We start from the raw sequence: 20,612 nt of genomic DNA, 5'->3' as shown, positions 1-20,612 counted from the left end.
TTCAGGTTTTAAAGTACACCTATTTCCGTGGCACTGTATGCATTTTGCACTCTCCACTGAACTTCGAGTATGAACATTCAGCCTTCTTCTGCCTTCAGCAGGGATGCTAGTCAATACAAGGCACCACTGCAATCAGTATAAACTTTTTTCAGAGCTGCAATGAGCGGAATCCTTTTGCTATTTTGTGGCATGCTTTACGGGTTAGAAGGTAAGTGACTGCTAACTGTTGATCATATTATGTTCGATGCGACTGCTTTGGCTCCTTCAGGTTTTGTACAGAAAATGTTACATTATAAGACAGAGCAAAGCATACTCATCACACATTCTTCACCTTCAAGGTGGATCATGTATACGTTCTCCGATCGTATATAGAAGCAAACGTGATCATAAAATCCACTCAAATATATTCATTTATGCCATTAATTCCTACCGCTGCACTAGGTAACCGCTACCTACTATCTAATATTTCTTTAAAATATGGCCAGACTGCGTTACAAATCATTTCTTGGGTAAATATGTCATGTAAAAATGAGGCACTTGTTCCAGGATTTTTTCTGAAGGATACTTTCACGTACTCAGAGCAATACACACATGAGTGGTTGGCGTACAAAGTACTGAATGAACTAACAAAGACTGACAGAAAAAGTGGAAAGTAAAACTTCGAGCAGTAAAGACGGGAAAGACATAAAACCTACATTTTCATCGGTAGATGTTGCTTCAGTTGAGTTGTGTAGTGGGGTAGTACAGTTCCAAGCGTTGTGCTTCTACATATTCACTGGGGGCAAAGAGCACCACGTCACTTCTAAGAACAGACAGAGGCAGTATTTTTCATCTGTACCGGCCACCAAAACTGCTTAAATACCGATGTGCAACAGATCTGGGAGCACAACCAAAAAATGTGGAGGGAAACTCTGGTAATAGCGTTTCCACCATTATAAAACGACATGCCTTTATACACATACCAATCAAAACCACACTTTGCTGACAGATTCACAACTGTTTCTGCTGCTTTACTTTATGTTACACTTCCCCCCCCCCTCTCTCTCTCTCTCTCTCTCTCTCTCTCTCTCTCTCTCTCTCTCTCTCTCTCGAAGCGCTTCAGTCCGGAACCGCCCTACTGCTGCAGTCGCAGGTTCGAATCCTGCCTTGGGCATGGATGTGTGTGATGTCCTTAGGTTAGTTAGGTTTAAGTAGTTCTAAGTCTAGGAGACTGATGACCCCAGATGTTAAGTCCCATAGTGCTCGGAGCCATTTGAACCATCTCTCTCTCTCTCTCTCTCTCTCTCTCTCTCTCTCTCTCTGTGTGTGTGTGTGTGTGTGTGTGTGTGTGTGTGTGTGTATGGGGGGGGAGGGGGGGCTGGCGAACCGAACACTTCAAAATGATGCATATGTTCTGGAGCACTGGAGCATTGTCCAAAAGACAAGCAGCGATCTCAGGTGTATCAATAAAATTTTGCTAAAAACATTTTTGATCGCATAAATATTTTATTTAAACTAGGACAGGCTTCGATCTATTGTACTTCGATCATCGTCGGACCTTGTACTCCATGAAAGTGATAGGAGCTAGGCTGCCTGAGCAGACTGCTCTAGAGAGATGTAATCGACTGCTGATCCTTCTAGAGCAGCCTCTTCAGCCAACCCAGCTTCTGTCATCGAGTACGAGATCTGATGATGATCGAAGTACAATAGATCGGAACTGGTCACCAGTTTAAATAAAATATTTATGTGATCGAAACAGTTTTTAGAGCAAAGTACATCAAAAGGTTGCGTTGCAGACGTTGCCCACATACGATGGCTGAGCATTTTAATATAGCGTACCAACGGAGTTCACTGCATAACTAGTATTCGTCCGTTTAGAGAGTTTTTTATTCGTTTTCCTGGTTCAAAATAGTGCAAATGGCTCTGAGCACTATTGGACTTAACTTTTGAGGTTATCAGTCCCCTAGAACTTAGAACTACTTAAACCTAACTAACCTAAGAACATCGCACACATCCATGCCCGAGGCAGGATTCGAAACTGCGACCGTAGCGGTCGTGCGGTTCCAGACTGTAGCGCCTAGAAGCACTCGGCCACCCCGGCCGGCTCGTTTTCCTGTATGTACTTGGTCTTACAAGCTAGTCTATCTGTATACATATTCTACCACGGATAGATGTCAACACACTCGTACTTTTCAGTAAATGCCAATAAACGCCTCTATCACATAACATGTTTTGAAAGAGATTGGTCGCGGCAGTTATATTCTAGCCCCAGCTCCACCAACCTGATATTTTTTTCTCCCCTGTCGTGTAAAGAGCTAAGTTTGCACGTCACGAATCGACACTCCATTGGGCTGATTGCATGGACTGCCGCAACCGCGGAAGCTGTGAGCCAATCTCCTGGGACGTCGGCGTGTGCGCAACACTGCATGACGTCCTGTTTGTCGTGATCAGAGCACTAGACGCAACGAAGTGCTACTTTCAGTCACGTTGTTCAGTATTGTAGTCTACACTTACACACCTTCCTAATCGTAGCGTGTACAGTTTTTTTTCTGAATTATTCATTTTCTCCTATCTTTCTAGACAACTTTCTGACAAGAAATAGAAAATGATTTTTTTTCTCTCTACACCAACCTTCCAATAGATCTTGGGACTAAAGCCGTTACTATATCTTTATGTAGTAGAGATGACGCCTTCAGCTGTATTTATGTGTGTAGTAACCTTAGCTTTTCATCACAACACTCGTCTTTCACCATTCCTGCTTACGTACTAGATCGACGTGGTCAAAATCAGTGCTCTTTTATCTTCTCTCCACTAAGAGAAATAACTAGACAGTAATAGATGAGAAGATTAGTGGCTAAAACCAGAAGGACGTCACATTGTTTAAATATTTAGAGTTAACACTAATAAGCTAGCTAGTGTTCCTCCCGAACCGCATAGGGGCCGATTTGGGTGATCAGTTGATTCGTGGGAGAGGCCAAACAGCGAGGTCATGTGTCTCATTGGATTAGCTGAAGATGGGAAGGGAAGTGGACCGTGTTCTCTCAAAGGAATCATCCCGGCAGTTTCCTAAAGCAATTTGGGGAAATCACGGAAAACCTAAAAAAGGACGGCCGAAAGAGGGGTTTGAACCGTCGGCCTCCCGAATTCAAGTCCTGCACCACCTCGCTCGGTACTAATAAGCAACGAGGAATTAACTGAACTGACAAAATCAGTATTAGGGAAGGCTACCGTAAGACTTACAATTAGATTTGTTGTAATCATTCTGGGAGAGTGTAATGCATGTGTACTTGTAAAGTAAAATGCATTCGAGACACTAATGCGATCAGTTCTAGAGCAGCTGTGTCAAGTGTTTGGAGTCCTCATCAGACGGGCACGACAGCAAATATCAAATTTAGAGACACGCTGCTATATTCGTCACAAGTTTCTATAGCCAATGCCAAAAGCCTATTTAAAATCCTCAGGGAACTTCAAAAATCTTTTGAAGAAAAGCGACATAGGTCTCGCGAAACCCTGGTGAGTAAGTTTAGAGAACCGGCACCAACGTACACTATCTGATCGAAACTATCTGGACACCTTGTTGTGGATGTTAATATGGGAGAAATGTCCGCTGATCGCCTTTATAACGGTTTGAAGTCAACTGGGGACACGTTCTGTGAGATGTCTGAATGTCTGTGGGAGAACGTCAGGTCATTCTTCCTCAAGAGCCGTAACCACAGAAGGTAGAGGTTCAAATGGTTCTGAGCACTATGGGACTTAACATCTGTGGTCATCAGTCCCCTAGAACTTAGAACTACCTAAACCTAAGTAACCTAAGGACATCACACACATCCATGCCCGAGGCAGGATTCGAACCTGCGACCGTAGCAGTCGCGCGGTTCCTGACTGCGCGCCTAGAACCGCTAGACCACCGCGGCCGGCAGAAGGTAGAGGTGTTGGACGCTGGGGTCTGGAGCGAAGCTGACCTACCTCATTTCAAAGGTATTTCATTGAGCTCAGGTTAGGATTCTGCACAGGCCAGTCCATTTCTGGAATATTATCGTCCACAAAACACTGCCCCACAGATGATTTTTTATGAGAGGGTGCATTGTCATGCCTATACAGTCACCGTCTCCGAACTGTTCTTGTACCGGCAGGGCTGAAAAATGCGCTGATATCCTTCCGTATTTAGCGTTGTCTTAACCGAACGAGGATGATCACATCTTAACCACGAAAAACAGCCCTGCCGTAACGTCACCTCCTGTGTTCTTCACTCTTGGCACTACACATGATGGTGGGTAATATTCTCACGCATTCAACAAACCCAAACCCTTCCATCGGATAGCCAAAGCGTATAGCGTCATTCATCACTTCAGATCACTCGTTTCCAGTCATCCACACTCTAGTGGCGTTCGTCATTATACCACTCCAAGCTCCGCTTAGCACTGACTCCAGACATGTGTGCCTTATGAGGTGCTGCTCGATCATCGTACACCACTCTTTTTATCTTCCTACGCACAATCATTGTGCTAGCTGGACTGCTAGTAGCACCTTGAAACTCACGAGTGATTCCTTCCGCTGATTTAATGTTTTTTTTATTTTTTTTATTTTTTTTTATTTTTTTTTTTTTACAACCACCCTCCGCAATGCTTGACGGACACTCTCCATCAATACATAAGGTTTATTTGGTCTTGGTTTACCTCTGGTTGTTCCTTCGTATTTACACCTCACAATCATCCCACCAAAAGTCGACTTGGTCAGCTTTAGAAGGTTTGAAACGCCCCTGCTGGATTTATTACTCAGGTGACGTCCGATGACCAGTCCACGTTCGAAGACACTGAGCTCTCGTGATCGACCCACTCTGCTGTTATTGCTTCTCTACTGACAACACAAAACTCGCCGCCTCGGTTTTTCTGGGGGGGGTCCACCTCCCATGAAATCTAGTGGTCACTTTTGCATTTCATAGAGGTATCTGGATGCTTTTGATTATTGTATATCTAACGTAGTAATCTTGAGAATAAGAGAGATTAGAGTCCTTACATAGGTTAATAGACTACCTGCCTGGTTAGCCGAGAGCGCTAATGCGCTGCTTCCTGGACTCAAGTAGGCGCACCGACCCCGGAGCGAATCCGCCCGGCGGATTACCGACGTCGGCCGGTGTGCCGGCCAGCCTGGATGTCTTTTTTAGGCGGTTTTCCACATCCCGCTAGGTGAATACTGGGCTGGTCACCTCGTTCCGCCTCAGTTACACGACTCGCAGACATTTGAAGACGTTCACACTATTCCATGGATTACACTAGACGTAGAAAGCTGGGGTACACAAGATACTGCCCGGGGGGTGCTGGGTGGCGGGAGGAAGGGCATCCGACCACCCCTTACAATTAACCTTGCCAAATCCGTTCCTAACATTGCCGACCCTGTGGAACTGCAGGACAAGGCACTAGCAAAAGAAAGAAAGAAGAAACATAGGTAAATAGACAGTCAACTGCCACTCCCTCTCAATACGTGAATGGAATACGGCAGAAAATTACTAGTAATGGCTTACGTTATTTATGTAGATATATTTCTACCTTCAGTACCAAATAATAAATTCCTTGACCCCAGTGTATGTTTTCCAGTAAGCTATCGTTTTGTAGTAAGTGATGTTATTAACTGCTCTCTCTGACACTTCTTTCTAGTAGCCCATATTTAATTATTGAAAATGACAGTCACAATCGCATTATTTATTTTACCGCCAACCGGTTTCAACCGGCGATCGGGTCATCTTCAGGGCTATTTACACCATTTGGTCGCTCGCCGTGCACAGGCAGGGTGACGACTCCAGCGAGCGACCAAATGGAGTGAATTACCCTGAAGATGACCCCATCGCCTGTTGAAACCGGTTGGCGGCAAAATAAATAATGCGATTGTGACTGTCATTTTCAATAATTGATTATAAGTAAATTAATCGCTGTTATCTCCACACAACTATGCTGTCTAAAAAGAAAATTGCCCATACTTGTCACGAAATTATTAACATTGTTCTTGGGGACATACAGTGTCGAAATATGTAAATAAAGAACATTCATCGAGCAAACGACCATATCCAAATGGTTAGCTGAAGACTACTATCTACACAACAATACAGATGAAGATTGCTTCAGAAAGATTTCCTGAGCTAGTGGTCCCTCTTCTGACTCAGACAGCAATGGAACACTAAACTCTCGTCTCTGGACTGGAGAAGACAGACAATTACACATTCCTGATATACTGTCGGGTGGAACAGCGACCAACACAATCAGAAAAAAACTGTTTGCTTTAGTCTTTTACTTTGTCTAATGACTACCCTTTTCAAGCCATCCCCCGTAACGCAGTCGTCACCAAGTAGATGCGTCGTATGACAAAATAAAACTGCAACTACAAACTAAAGCAAGTATATTTTTTATGGAGAGAGAGAATAGTAAACGGCTGGATTTTAAGAAGAATCATGACTTTCAGTTCATATGATTTGGCAAAAGCAGAGAGACATGTGGCAGTGTCATTGTTTGTTCTATCACTTGAATTCTTCCTTAGAATAATCATCGCTCAGTTATAAGGATGGACGCTCTTGGGCGAGAAGATCTCGGTGCGCCCATACGCTGATGACGTGATGGTATTACTCCTTTCTCTCGCTGAGTTTCCATTGTTCAAAGCTACTTTAATGGCTTTTGCCTTGCATCTGGAGCCAGCATCAACGAAGTCAAATGTCGATTGATGAAATTACGGGGTTTTGATAATGCTGCCGTTTAGTGAGAGACGGCTGTCAATAGACATCAATCTTAGGGAATCATAACTGACCGTTCTCAGCTCCAGACGGCTACACTTAATTTGAAATCAATTACGGAGAAGATACAAAGATCAATCCTGGAAAATGAACGGCGTTCCCTTAACCTGCTTCAGGAAGTTCGGATTCCGGATACCGATCTCTTGTGTGAAGCCTATTACATGGCTCAGATCTTTCCGCTTCCCGCGATGATGGGTAGAGCCCCGGGTCGTAACACATCTGAAATGTAACGTCCACTGTTCAAAGTGCCGTCAATGCGAACAAGAGGTGACCGAGACGTGTTACCGATGGCACCCCATACCATCACGCCGGGTGATACGCCAGTATGGCGATGATGAATACACGCTCCCAATGTGCGTTCACCGCGATTTCGCCAAACACGGATGCGACCTGCATGGTGCTGTAAACAGAACCTGGATTCCAGAATGAGATTTTCACTCTGCAGCGGAGTGTGCGCTGATATGAAACTTCCTAGCAGATTAAAACTGTGTGCCCGACCGAGACTCGAACTCGGTCGGGCACACAGTTTTAATCTGCCAGGAAGTTTCAGAACCTGGATTCATCCGAAAAAATTACGTTTTGCCATTCGTCCACCCAGGTTCGTCGTTGAGTACACCATCGCACGCACTCCTGTCTGTGATGCAGCGTCAAGGGTAACCGCAGCCATGGTCTCCGAGCTGATAGTCCGTGCTGCTGCAAACGTCGTCGAACTGTTCGTGCAGATGGTTGTTGTCTTGCAAATGTCCCCATCTGTTGACTCAGGGATCGAGACGTGGCTGCACGATCCGTTACAGCCATGCGGATAAGATGCCTGTCATCTCGACTGCTAGTGATACGAGGCCGTTGTGATCCGGCACGGCGTTCCGTATTACCCTCCTTAACCCACCGATTCCATATTCTGCTAACAGTCATTGGATCTCGACCAACGGAAACAGCAATGTCGCGATACGATAAACCGCAATCGTGATAGGCTTCAATCCGACCTTTCTCAAAGTCGGAAACGTGATGGTACGCAATTCTCCTCATTACACGAGGCATCACAACAGCGTTGCACCAGGCAACGCCTGCCAACTGCTGTTTGTGTATGAGAAATTGGTTGGAAACTTTCCTCATGTCAGCACTTTGTAGGTGTCGCCACCGGCGCCAACCTTGTGTGAATGCTCTGAAAAGCTAATCATTTGCACATCACAGCATCTTCTTCCTGTCGGTTAAATTTCGCGTCTGTAGCACGTCATCTTCGTCGTGTAGCAGTTTTAATGGCTAGTAGTGTATTTCATAGGTGTTAATGAATTGTTGTTTCTTGTTGCAGGTGCACTGTATCATGGTTGGTAAGTTCATTTACACCATGGGGGAACGGATCATACTGAGCGTTTGGGCTCACGAACAGCCCCATACAGGAAAATCAAGGCGAGATATTGAGCATGGTTTTAGAAATCTTCTCCACCAAAACCAACAGTTTTACTGTGGAAGAAAAATCTCTTTGCAGCTGTTTGCATAAAAGACAACCGCTGCTCAGGGTGACCATCAACAGGACTGGCAGCGTGTGTGGAGACTGCAGCGTCTGTCTAACTTTCGCCAAATCAATCCATTCGTAAGTGGTCACAGGAATTGGGGAGTTCCATACTCGACATTACATAAACATATGAAGAATAATTTGAAGTTAAAGGCATTCAGATCTTCGTCTGAAAACAAATTGAGTGATAATGATACGCGAAAACGTCATCAGACTTGTGGGCGAATGTTCGATGTCTTTACAACTCTTCCTTCATAGGGGTAAGTGTTTCCCTCGGAAGTGTGTGCAATATATCGTAATGCAAAATTGAGAAACATTTATTTCCGGAGTAAAGAAAACCCACATTTTTGTGAATGAGCACAGCTCACGATGTGCGCTGCAATGTCTACACCCCACTTGGTACCGCCATATTTCTTTGACGGTGCTTTAAATCACATTGCGTGTCAGGTGATGGATTTGTTACACATGTGCGTGATCGGGGACTCCTCGATCGTGTATGGTTCCAGCAGGATGGAACACAAGCCCACTATGCTATTGCCTTTCGAGAACATCTCTGTGAGGTATTTCCTGGAAGATGGGTAGGATGTTGTTCTGTTCATTTGCCTGCACTTTTAGAGAGTGTGTGGTTTGAGGTTTTGGGGCGCTAAACAGCGTGGTCATCAGCGCCCAGCACTTTTAGAGTGACCACCCCGAAGTCCTGATCTGTCATCTTGCGAAATGCTTTATGTGAAGGTTGCTGCGACAGTTACGAGACAGCTGAAGTACTTAAGGGTGCTGCTCGACGTGCATTTACTGTCATCACGGCAGCTGTGCAGAGAATTTCACATCTCACAAGGAGGAGAGAAATAGAGGAATAGCAGTGCTGTGCCACAGCATTAAGATGTATCAAAAGACAGTTTTACAGAAAATCAGGGATAAGATAGAACCACAATTACGAGAAGAACAACAAAGATTTCGATGTGGAAGATCAACTATAGATGCCATATTAACAGACAGACAGATTGTAGAAAAGAAATTGGAATTTGAGAATGACATCGTAGTTGTATTCAAAGACATAAAAATTACAACAAAAAGTAATCCATGATGTAAATACCTCCAAGAGTCCCTACCGTAATTCAGGAATATACAAACTCAAATGTGATACATGCCCAAAATTCTACATTGGACAGACAGGCAGAAGTTTTGAAATTAGATACAAAGAACATATTGATGCTCTAAGATTTGGTAACTTTAACAAATCAGCATTTGCAGCCAATATTGCTGAAGAAAACCATTCAGTGTGAAACATTGAGGACAACTTAAAAATTTCGGATCTAGCAGAAAAAGGAGCCACTATGAATATATTAGAAGAATTAGAAATACAAACATACAAAAACAGCACCCCAGACTATATCCTTAACGAACAAACAGAGTTAGCTAACACCCCATTCCTGAAAAATTTCCAAAAGTTACTTTCCAGCCTCCAAAGCAAATAATATTAATACACCTATCTGCAGATCAAGTAGCAAATTTATATGTTACTATAATTCTCATGATGCCAAATGTAATAAAATAATATTCTATTTTACCTATACAGTTCTAAATATATATAAAAAACTTTATAATTAATTTAGCAATATCAACTCAAAACATTCAATATCTCTGTACTAATGTAAAAGGCATTACAGTTGTGTAAATAAATATATGATCCTTTCCAAACATAGGACATCATCGTCAAATGTTACGATATATCATAGCATCTGTGATACTCATATGTTTGTAAGCTCTTTGTATGTATCAAAACATTTGGTGCGTGGTTGAAATGATCTCAGCGACAAATCTAAAGTGTACAGTGAGAACTATTTACATGTGCAACAACGAGGATGCAGTGGGAATGCATTTACATCTGTTGGACGAATGTTATGAAAACAAACACTCGAAACCGACGTTTCACGTAAGTCACATGCAACGAAAATCTGTAACGAAACCATCTGTGTGTGGCGTGTTTATAATTATGTTTTATTTATATTTTAGGACAATTAATCTGTAAAATCACACCAAATGCCATAAAGAAAGCATGTAAACCGTCTGAGGATGAATCACAACGATTCGAAACCGGTAACGGTTTCCTTTGAATAAAGGAATTGAAAGTAAATTTGTGGCTGGTTGCTGTCCTAACACCATCAACATTTGTCTTCGAACAACAGCCACGGTCTCCATCATGTCATCATATGACAAAATTGCATAAAAAAGGCTTATGAAACTGTTAGAAACAAAGAGATATGGCAAGGTATTAATAGACTGGAACTGTCAAAAGAGAATGCAGTTGAGAATTAGTAACATGTACAAAAAAAGCCTGATTTTTGTCATAATAGACGCGAAAAGACGGAATGCTGTATAACAGACAGAGGGGCTCGGCAAGGAAGTGTGCTCTCACCAGCGCTTTTTAATAAAGCCAAGAACAAGTTCATAACGAAAGTTCGTGAGAGGTCAACACAGCAAATCATATGAAAATCATAGCATATGCAGATGATTTGGAAAGAAAATGAGCAGAAATTGGAAGAACAAGTAAATACCTGGCAGAGAATAATTGAGGAAGCAGACATGGAAGTAAGCGTAACAAAAAGTGAAGTATTGAAAATCAGCAAGAAAAATAAAATGAAGGATGTAAGTTGCAATGGAAAAACTACTGAAGAAGTAGATGCTTTCAAGTATCTAGGAAGTAAATGAACCAAGAAAGGAAACATCAAGGATGAAATTTCGGAGAGAATAGAAAATTGTTCGAAGTTTTGTGTATTGGACATAACTAGAAACTGTAAAATACTACCCAAAGTAAAGATCATAATATAAAAGTCATTATCTGCCAATTTTGACATGTGGGTCAGAAGGTTGGACTGCGCAAAATACAAGCGAAACAGGTGTGCTTTCTGCGAGCGATTCTGGATAAGGCAAGAAGGGACGGGATAAATACTGAAACGATATGAAACGCCCTGCAGATCAGACCCATAAGGAAACTGTGGAGAGTGATACGCTCAAATCGTTTGGCAACATTAAGAGAAAGGAAACAGAAAGACTTCCGAGAAGAGCCCTAGAATGGACAGAATCTGAACGAAGACCAATTGGAAGATGACGAGTAGGACGGAGACACGAGGCGAAGGTTGATGTGAACTGAAGAGGAATGCAATGGCAGGAGATGCTGAATGATAGACTGTGTAAGAAAAGCGAAGCCTGGAAGATGCTCTGTGAACGACGTGCATAAGCAGATATGATTCAGGAAGAGGATGACATGGAGGAGAAACATACTCTGTTATGAAAACGGCGGTGTAGACACAGACACTTTGGAATAAATAATAATGGATAGTAACACTATCTCAAAGTTGTCCTCTACCATGATCCAACTTTAATACATTTCAACCATCTATGAAAAAATTGACACGCGATAGGGGATAATGGCACTTTTGCTCACTCTGTACATTATTGTTAATTTCTGGCTTCAACAATAGGCCTGGTTTGGCGTGCGCCAGTGCACGATGAGTGTTGTGGAGTATGCGTGAGAGAGAGTCGCTGTGTGGAGGCGTGTCTGATAGGTTGCTCACGCTCGGTAGCAGGCTGCACCCGTCTGGCACATTTACTGTGTTCAATGGTTTGTATTCGTTTTGAAAGATATTAATAACCGTCGCGATAGATATTTGGTGGAAATGAGAAAGTAGTTCTTATCCCGTATCAGACCTTTTTTGTTAACCTGCGATAATGACAGAACTTTCCTGAATCTGGCGGAATAGGGTCCTAAAATCAATTTAAATTTGTGATCCCGCTCCCTATGAAGCCCGTTCGTTAGAAAGAGGTTCGGAAATTTATCCAGCGGTGGATAACAAAGGGAGCAATTTACTAGGGACTGAGAAGGAATACTACACACATGGTGAAATCGGCGGTTTTTGGAGTGTTTCCGTCATTAGTGTGTACTGGCTGTTGACGATTTTCAGCTGTTAGTACATAAAGAACGATCATCCTGAAGTAAAAATCTTCTGGGGTATTAGGCCGCGTCATAGTTCCTGTAAAATGATCGACGTTTCGACCCCTCTGCTGGGATCTTCCTCTAGATCCTCTGGTGTCCACTACTACTAGAACATTCTAGAGTAGTGGACACCAGAGGATCCTGAGGAAGATCCCAGCAGAGGGGCCGAAACGTCGATCATTTTACAAGAAATATGACGCGGCCTAAAAACTCAGAAGATTTTAACTTCAGTGACAACGGCCACGAAAGCCTGCAGACTTACATAAAACGATCATCCTGTGTGTCACATTGCAGAACACGGTGGCCAGAGAACTGCTCATTCAGTCGAGCGAAACAGCTTTAGTCACCGTTGTAAGTGGGGCTCTATTGCAGACACATACGCACTTGTGACAACAATTTTGCCAGCTACAGTCGACTGGATCACATAACAATGCGAGTGATTGGCGCTGTATAATGATTACTGCTTGTTTTTGCTTCACCTTTGAGGTCGTGTAAGGATACGAAGCCTTCCAGGTGAATGGTTGTGGACAAATACGCGGCTGTACTGCTCAGACCACCTGTTCCTTTACTTTTGTTGTTCCTGAACATACTATAAAAGCTACTGATTACGCTAGTAGTAGTAGAACTACTCCAAATGTATAATATTTGACGTTTTCCGGACCATACATGTTTTCTACCGCACAAATAATATTTTTTGCCGCAAGGCCAGAATTTTCACACAGTAGCTTCGAGTTCTCGTCCATGTCGCTGCTGTGGAGCCTTCAATTTTACGCATTTAAATGCCTCTAGACATATATGGAATGCTGGCGATGCCATCAGTCTGTATGGGACATTTAATTCTAGCCGTCCAATTTTTTTGTTACAGAGATATATATCTGACGTGATATGTGGACAGCTTGCTCCGTTTGCAGCAGCTTCAAAAATGGTTCAAATGGCTCTAAGCACTATGGGACTTAACATCTGAGGTCATCAGTCCCCTAGACTTAGAACTACTTAAACCTAACTAACCTAAGGACATCACACACGTCCATGCCCGAGGCAGGATTCGAACCTGCGACCGTAGCCGCCGCGTGGTTCCGGCAGTAGCTTGATTCAGCCGTCAGAGGCAGCAGTCTGCTGTGGAACGCAGAGACTGGTTTCATCGACACAGGTCTTGCACGTCTACTGATCGGTGATATCAGCCAGCTGTGGTCCTGGAAACAATAATACCTAACATGTTCCACAACAGAACTGAGTGTCTCGGGGGATCACGTTCAAAATGAACTGCGAAATGAGTGCTTTTAATTCAGCTACGTTCGTAATAATCCAATCCCAAAGAAAGCAGGTGTTGACAGATGTGAAAATTACCGAACTATCAGTTTAATAAGTCACAGCTGCAAAATACTAACGCGAATTCTTTACAGACGAATGGAAAAACTGGTAGAAGCCGACCTCGGGGAAGATCAGTTTGGATTCCGTAGAAATGTTGGAACACGTGAGGCAATACTGACCTTACGACTTGTCTTAGAAGAAAGATTAAGGAAAGGCAAACCTACGTTTCTAGCATTTGTAGACTTAGAGAAAGCTTTTGACAACGTTAACTGGAATACTCTCTTTCAAATTCTGAAGGTGGCAGGGGTAAAATACAGGGAGCGAAAGGCTATTTACAATTTGTACAGAAACCAGATGGCAGTTATAAGAGTCGAGGGACATGAAAGGGAAGCAGTGGTTGGGAAAGGAGTGAGACAGGGTTGTAGCCTCTCCCCGATGTTATTCAATCTGTATATTGAGCAAGCAGTAAAGGAAACAAAAGAAAAATTCGGAGTAGGTATTAAAATTCATGGAGAAGAAGTAAAAACTTTGAGGTTCGCCGATGACATTGTAATTCTGTCAGAGACAGCAAAGGACTTGGAAGAGCAGTTGAACGGAATGGACAGTGTCTTGAAAGGAGGATATAAGATGAACATCAACAAAAGCAAAACGAGGATAATGGAATGTAGTCAAATTAAATCGGGTGATGCTGAGGGAATTAGATTAGGAAATGAGACACTTAAAGTAGTAAAGGAGTTTTGCTATTTAGGGAGTAAAATAACTGATGATGGTCGAAGTAGAGATGATATAAAATGTAGACTGGCAATGGAAAGGAAATCGTTTCTGAAGAAGAGAAATTTGTTAACATAGAGTATAGATTTACGTGTCAGGAAGTCGTTTCTGAAAGTATTTGTATGGAGTGTAGCCATGTATGGAAGCGAAACATGGACGATAACCAGTTTGGACAAGAAGAGAATAGAAGCTTTCGAAATGTGGTGCTACAGAAGAATGCTGAAGATAAGGTGGGTAGATCACGTAACTAATGAGGAGGTATTGAATAGGATTGGGGAGAAGAGAAGTTTGTGGCACAACTTGACTAGAAGAAGGGATCGGTTGGTAGGACATGTTTTGACACATCAAGGGATCACAAATTTAGCATTGGAGGGCAGCGTGGAGGGTAAAAATCGTAGAGGGAGACCAAGAGATGAATACACTAAGCAGATTCAGAAGGATGTAGGTTGCAGTAGGTACTGGGAGACGAAGAAACTTGCACAGGATAGAGTAGCATGGAGAGCTGCATCACACCAGTCTCAGGACTGAAGACCACAACACACGTTCGTAATTGGAGCACTGAACGCAATATCTTTCATGTAACCCTGAAGACAGAAGTCACACGGATTAATATCAGATGATCTGGACGGTCAGACTGTAGGAAAATGACGGCTGATAATTCTAGCATTTCCTAAATGCCTCTGCAGCAGTCTCTTCACTGATTGTGCAATGTGCGGAGGAGTGCCATCTCGTATTAAAATAATCCACACGTCCAACGCTTTTAAAGAGTTCGAGTGACGCTCGTGCACAAAAGACTCTCACAGCGTTTACCAGTGATGGTACAGATAACAGGACCCTCAGCACTCAATAGAAAAAATGCGGGCCAATGATAGACGATGCCGTAAACTCGCTCCACATAGTTACCTTTCCAGAAAGCAGTAATACCGGCTGACGTGTATGCAGATTGTCCTTGCCTATATTCTCCAGTTCTGCGTATTGACGTGTCCTTGGAGATGGGCCACGCCAGTCTACAGAATATTCCATGGCCATCTTCCATCGGAGTAAGAAATTCCAGAACGAAAGTTTGCCTTGCTAGCAGGTCAGCAGGAATCAGTTCCTGAATGCGGGTGATTTTGTATGGATAGCACTGCAGGATGTTTCGTAGGATTTTATGCACCGTGCTCGCAGGCATGTTCAACATTCGGGAAATTTTCCTTTAATTTACGTCTATGGTCACAAACTTTTTGTTAACAGATTACCAGTTTCGGTCTATAGTGACCATCATCAGATCTGCAGCAAAAAATGGGGAAAAAGCATAAATACACTCGCAGACTGTCTACAGCTTAAAAACAATAAATAGACCATAATGAAAAGTACTAGTGACAAATATATGCATTTGTGCGCTTTAAGTATGAAGAGGCTTTTATAAAGCAACGCCCTAATGTACTGCAGCCATAGTGGCATCGTCAAATGTTAAATACAGAATCAGCACCAGCATCGTCAAATATATATAAATAACATCACATGCACGAGTCATGTTGTCAGTAGCACTACTGTTCTATACAAGCTGCCGTACGGTAGCCACAAGATGTTTGTGTTGTAAGTTCACCAGATGTCGCTAATGTCGGCATACACTAGTTTTCAATAATTAATTGAACAGCGAAAATAAAGGCGAATACAATAGTTGAAGTTTGTAATGAGCTTGTAAGGTATAAAAGGCATTACAGTAATAAAAAGCAATGAAATAGAACACGACAAAAGTAAGATTTTAAAGAAGAGGAAGAGTTAAGAAACAGTAGTTAACATATGCTCTAGTGCCAATATTGTAGGTAATGACATAAATAATAAACACCTTAGATAGTGCACAGGATAATATTAAAAAACCATGAAACAAATCTCTAAAGAAGCGACAATGAAAGAAAACATGATGCTGCATATAAGCAGCGCCCTCTGTTATCGCTGACGCCAGAATTTCGCATAGTCGGGAAGTGGTTGGAGGAACGTGACCGGCAGAGGGCCCCTCGTACCCTGCGGTACTCCGTTGCAAGAAAAGAATGATAAAATTCCGTAACAGTGCATGACCCACATTACCTATTAATGCACTCTACGAAATGGACAGAGAAGGAACAAGAAAATACTTGAGTCATGAGCAAAACGTACGAAAACGAAGTAAATATCTGAGATAGTCAATACTATGTGAAACTATCAACAAAATATATATAAGAGGCGTGCAGTGATTAGAATAAAACATTGTCAAATAAAGCGAAGTAGGCGTTGGGCACAAAGTCGCTCTGCCCGTTAAGCAGTTTTGTTGGTTCTTTAATTTTTGCTTTATAAATTTCAAGCTTCTTTACCAAATTAAGAGCACGGCATTTTTCTGCTCTGTGAAGAATACGCATGCAATTCTCAGTGCTCCCTATAGAATGACCAGTTGCAGATAAATGCTGTCCAGAAACAATTTAGTTCCGTGGCTGGTCATTATAGACCGAAACCGGTAACCTGTTAATAAAAAGTTTGTGACCATAGATGTAAATTAAAGGAACCTTATTGTATATACGGGTCACTGTTTTATTCGCGACAACGTCGCAGCTTGTGAAAATTCGGAAAATTCCCCGTTTATTGCGTTTATTGCATGATTGCACTCTACCACTCGAGTATTCCCGCAGTGCTGTGGCCACATCTTCGTCAGAGTCAGTTCAACTGCTTCCAACCCCCCCCCCCTCCCCCACCCCCACCCCCCGCCATATTGTACTTCGAAAGAACATATCTTTTCGAATTTTGTAATAATTTCCTCTAAACTCTTAGCAGACATCGAATGAATGCCTATTTTCATACCCTTGAATGTCTGGAACTTCTGCAAGACTCCTGGCGCGCAGTCACCGTTCTTGTAAAAGAGCTTTACCAGCAGCGCGCGATGCTTCATGGCGATATACTGGGCGTCCCAGACGCAAACTAACAACCGTATGTCGCGCCTCTGTTGGTGTCCAAATTCTGAATCTTAAAGCGCCATTTTTTGGCCAATTTTTTGTTTCTTTTTCCATGACATTTCCCCCCGCGTCAATAATAACCTGTTTAAACTTGACGTCGTTTTGAGCTGTGGTTATCTTTCTACAGCGTTTTCACACTGGAACTTTAATAATAGACACCCTGCATACGAGGGTGAGTCAAATTAAAATGTCAAATCAAAACGCCAAATCAAAACCTTAAATTTGTAATAACAAATCGAAATTTCGCGCCGTTATCCTGTAAGTTGGTAAGCGTGCTACAAACAGCGTTCAGAATGGTCTGTAGGTGGCAGCATAGTGCAGATACACCCATACCGTCGCAGTATCAGTATAAAGATGGCCGCCCCACTTGCGACTTGCACCATGGAAGAAGAGCATTCTGTTATTCGGTTTTTACCTAGTGAAGGTGTGAAACCTACTGGAATTCGTCGACGAATGAAGGTTCAGTACGGTGATGAATGTTTGTCACAGCAGCAAGTCTACGAATGGAATAGGAAGTTCGCAAATGGTGAGACTTCTGTGGAAGATGCCCCTCGTCCAGGTCAGCCACAACGAGTTGTGACCACAGAACATTGCAGCAGTTGGAGCCATAATGAAGGAAAACCACCAAGTGACACTGAATGACATTGCAGCATGTTTACAGATGGGTCAGTTAACCATATTGTGCATGATGTGTTCCAATTTCACAAAGCGTCTGCAAGATGGGTGCCACGGCAGTTGACTCCTGAAATGAGAGAACGACGTGTTGGTGCTTGAGAAGAACTTCTTCGGCGCTTTGAACGAGAGGGTGATGGCTTCCTTGCAAGAATCGTTACTGGGGACGAAACCTGGGTTCACTTCCATCAAACGGAAACGAAGAGCGATTCAGATCTTGCCCCAAGTGATTTCCATATGTTTGGACCACTCAAAAACGCAATGGGAGGAGAGAAGTTCCATTCTGATGAAGAGATACGCCACGCGGTACATGAGTGGCTGCGCGGACTACCAAAATAATTATTTTTCTAAAGAAATTTATGCACTTTGTAAACGCTGGAGGACTTGCATTGAGCGTGGGGGAGATTATGTTGAAGAGTGATACAGCTTTGTACCACTTCTGCACAATAAATAATATTTAAAAAAATATTTAAGGCATTTCATTTTACTCACCCTCGTATTTTACGGCATTACACGACATTGCAGTGCCTGTGTTATTCAAAATTATGATGTATTGTTCCTGCGGACATGCGTGCATATCCGAAGGAACATTCACTGCGGTGACTACAGCCGTGCATTCACAATTGCGAGTGTGGACTACCATCAGATGTATAATAGAATGTGGACAATGAAAATTTGTCCCGAACCGGCACATAAACACGGATTTTCCGCTTATCGCTGGCGGTCGCCTTACTACTTGGCTATCCGAGCGTGACTCGAGGCCACACCCAAACTTCAATATGTCGTCAACCTGTAGGCCTACGCGTACATCCATTACGTATGTTCACGTACGGGGGAGACATTTCACTGTAAAGTCGCTTGCCCGGTGTCGGCGGATAAATACGACACTGCAGTGCCTTTGTTATTCCGAATTGCGATGTAATGCATGTCTGAAGAAATGTAAACGCAGGCTTCCGCGGCCGTTGTGACAGTCAATAAAATTCTTCTGGGTTTGGGGCCGCATTGTCAACTATAAAATTCGGCCGTTTCGGCGACTATTGCACCTTGAGGAAGGCGTCTTGCTATAGTCGCCGAAACATCCGAATGTGATAGTTGACAATGCGGCCTCAAACCCAGAAGAATTTTATTGACTATGTCTGAAGGAACTTTGCATCGTATTTCTGAATAACAGAGGCACTACAATATCGTATCCAAGTAAAATGTCTCCCCTGTACGGGAATATACAGAAATATGGCAGAAAACTACAATATCGTATCCAAGTAAAATGTCTCCCCTGTACGGGAATATACAGAAATCTGGCAGGAAACCCAAAGAGATTCTGGTCATACATAAAGCACACCAGTGGTAAGACACAATCAATACCTTCACTGCGCGATAACAACTGTCAAGTCATTGATGACAATGCCACTAAAACAGAGTTATTAAACACGGTTTTCCGATACTCCTTCACCAAAGAAGACGAAGTAAATATTCCTGAATTCCAATCAAGAACAACTGCCAAGATGAGAAACATAGAAGTAGATATCCTCGGTGTAACAAAGCAGCTTAAATCATTTAATAAAGGCAAGGCCTCCGGTCCAGATTGTATACCAGTCACGTTCCTCTCAGAGTATGCTGATAAAATAGCTCCATATTTAGCAATTACATACAACCACTTGCTCACAGAAAGATACGTACCTAAAGACTGGAAAATTACTCAAGTCAAACCAATACCCAAAAAGGGAAGTAGGAGTAATCCGCTGAATTATAGGCCTACATCACCAACGTCGATTTGTAGTAGGGTTTTAGAACATATACTGTATTCGAACATTATGAAGTACCTCGAAGAAAACGATTTATTGACATATAGTCAGCACGGATTCAGAAAATATCGTTCTTGTGAAACACAACTAGCTCTTTATACTCATGAAGTAATAAATGCTGTCGACAAGGGATGTCAAATTGATTCCATATTTTTAGATTTCCACAAGGCTTTCGACACCGTTCCTCATAAGCGTCTTCTAATCAAACTGCGTGCCTACGGAGTATCGCCTCAGTTGTGCGACTGGATTCGTGATTTCCTGTCAGAAAGGTCACAGTTCGTAGTAATAGACGGAAAGTCATCGAGTAAAACAGAAGTAATATCCGGCGTTCCCCAAGGAAGTGTTATAGACCCTCTATTGTTCCTGATCTATATTAACGACATAGGAGACAATCTGAGTAGCTGTCTTAGATTGTTTGCAGATGATGCTGTCATTTATCGTCTTGTAAGGTCATCAGTTGATCAAAACGACTTGAAAAATTATTTAGATAAGGTATGTGTATGGTGCGAAAAGTGGCAATTGACCCTGAATAAAGAAAAGTGCGAAGTTATTCACATGAGTACTAAAAGAAATCAGCTAAATTTCGATTACGCGACAAGTCACACAAATCTGAAGGCTGTAAATTCAACTAAATACTTAGGGATTACAATTACAAATAACCTAAATTGGAACGATCACATAGATAATATTGTGGGTAGAGCAAACCAAAGACTGCGATTCGTTGGCAGAAAGAAGGTGCAACACGTCTACCAAAGAGACTGCTTACACTACGCCTGTCCGCCCTATTCTGGAGTACTGCTGTGCGGTGTGGGATCCGCATCAGGTG

Source organism: Schistocerca nitens, chromosome 7 (genome assembly GCF_023898315.1).
Source record: "Schistocerca nitens isolate TAMUIC-IGC-003100 chromosome 7, iqSchNite1.1, whole genome shotgun sequence".
Classification (NCBI taxonomy): domain Eukaryota; kingdom Metazoa; phylum Arthropoda; class Insecta; order Orthoptera; family Acrididae; genus Schistocerca; species Schistocerca nitens.
The sequence above is the reverse complement of the archived record's forward strand: the minus strand, read 5'-3'. Positions refer to the sequence as shown.